Here is a 2506-nt window from a genome sequence, read left to right on the forward strand (position 1 = left end):
TCACAGTGTGGTAACTACAATTGGAAAAATCAGCGTACATACTGGTTTGAACTCAATGGAACCCAACAGAGGCAAACTTGAACCTTCCCTGAGGCATGCTTCCACAGCCCAGAGGAAATAACTCCTGCTGAAGATGAGCTCACACAGAGAAATTACACAGTACATAAGAAAAGAAACTGCCAAGAGAGTGAGTCTCAGATTCAATATGGCACCCAGCATGGCCACCTATGCTGACTCCAGAACTACTGAAAAAAACTCGTTTCTGCCCATCCACTCCACACCATCATCCCTCCAACTCTAATCCAGGTACTGGAGAGCGCCTGAAGCCCCTGTCTCTCTTCTTTCCAGTTCATAAATGTATACAACGTATGTATAAATTCCCTTTCGTTTAATTCGCACACCACACCATTTACATACTTAGGAGCCCATATTGCTCATGTCTGTTCGCACTAGCCAGAGGCAACCCCTGGTGAGGCGTTTCTGCCACACCTGGCCACCTTCTCGCCCGGCAGTGTGATGAGACTGCTCCAGAGTGGTGACTCCCCAGGCTGGATGTGGGGTCTCTCTCTTGCTAGCCCATAAGATATGAAGAGAGTAGGTCCTTTTCTGTTCTCATATGCTGATGTCATTGACAAACTTTCACTTTCACGCACAATACTGCTGGCCTACAAAGTGAGCCGTTCCAGGTTCCTGAAATCTGGCATTCAAACTCAACGATCAGAGTTGACCAAGGACTCTCATTCAGCCCCCACTAAAGGACCTTACTGCCCGGCAAAGCTTGGCCACACTTGCTCTGCTAATTGCAGGACACAGGAATCTCAGACTAGGGCAGGTTGCTGTCCCATCCAAGTATCATCAGCTTTGTCTTGAATCAGTGGAGCTTTGGAACTGCTGCTATTCTTGCTTTTAAATCACAAATTACTCTTGCTTTGGCTCCATCACCATCAGCTTAGTGAAGAGGGGGTATTTGGATAACGCTACACAGTTAGAGTGATCCCTGTTGGCATCAGTTTTTAAGCTCTGCTTTCCACTGAGGTCGTAAGATGCACACCCTGCAGCTCAAATGTGAACCTTTGGTGTCTCCATTAGCAAACTACCCCCACATCCTTCACAGAGTCTTTGTTACTGTCCCAAGTTCTTTCACTAGTAAGAGGGAGGTTCGTGGGATCCCCGAGCCTTAGCTTTTCTGCCACATCTAAGCAGCTGAGATTAAAAAATAAAATGTTTGGGCTTCCCTGGTGGCGCAGTGGTTGAGAGTCCGCCTGCCGATGCAGGGGACACGGGTTCGTGCCCCGGTTCGGGAAGATCCCACATGCCGCGGAGCGGCTGGGCCCGTGAGCCATGGCCGCTGAGCCTGCGCGTCCGGAGCCTGTGCTCGGCAACGGGAGGGGCCACAACAGTGAGAGGTCTGCGTACCGCAAAAAATAAATAAATAAATAAATAAATAAATAAATAAAATAAAAATAAAATAAAATGTTTGTCCCTCTGGGGCAGAGGCCTCCATTCCTGTTTCCCCATTTCCATGGGTATTCAACAGAGACCTATGGCCACCTACACTCTGTGACTTTACAGGGGGAGTAAAATAGGAGTAATGTCCCTTCCTCTTGGACAAGGAATAGTGTTTCCAATCACCCATGTAGGAAAATATTCACTGAGAACTTGATGTGCCTCACTCAGTGCCGGGGCTAAAGTAAGTCACGAGCCAGCTTTCCTGCCACTGGGGAACTCCCAGACAGGCACAGATACAGAGGGAGACAAGGACACAGATGGGGACAATACCAGCTCCTTTAGTTATTTTAGTGCAGAATCTGTTTCCCCTATTTAGGGGAGAGGGCGCTGGTGAAACTGTCTGTTCTTTCTTCTCTGCAAAACTGGTTTAAACCCAGTGGCCCTGTAGCTTGAGGAGCAAACAACATCTTCTTCTATAGGCGTCTTTATCACGTGGCCTCCTCTCCTTTCCACAGTGGGGAGTGAGCCAGCCCCACAAAAGAGCCAAATCGTAACTAGAGAAGGCAATAGGAGGATTGCATAAACAAATCCAACCACCAGAGGACATGCTGGATCTGCACACTCAGCCCTTCACTTTCCATGTCTGCAGTAGTCCACAGTCATGGATTTTTTTAATGATGAGCTTGAACAACGGCCATCACGGAAGGCTTTCTGGATGAAGGGGAGACAGACACCTGTTCAGGGTATAAGATGGGAGATGGATTCCGAAGTGGATCCAAATGACCCCCACCTCCTGGTACCAGCTCTCTTGTGTAATCCTCTCCCCTTGAGTGTGGCTGGGCCTAGCGGCTCACTTCTCTCAAATAGAATGTGGCAAAAGTGATGGGAGGCGGGCTTCCCTGGTGGCGCAGTGGTTGCGCGTCCGCCTGCCGATGCAGGGGAACCGGGTTCGCGCCCCGGTCTGGGAGGATCCCACGTGCCGCGGAGCGGCTGGGCCCGTGAGCCGTGGCCGCTGAGCCTGCGCGTCCGGAGCCTGTGCTCCGCAACGGGAGAGGCC

This window comes from Physeter macrocephalus, chromosome 12 (genome assembly GCF_002837175.3).
Source record: "Physeter macrocephalus isolate SW-GA chromosome 12, ASM283717v5, whole genome shotgun sequence".
NCBI classification, from domain to species: Eukaryota; Metazoa; Chordata; class Mammalia; order Artiodactyla; family Physeteridae; genus Physeter; species Physeter macrocephalus.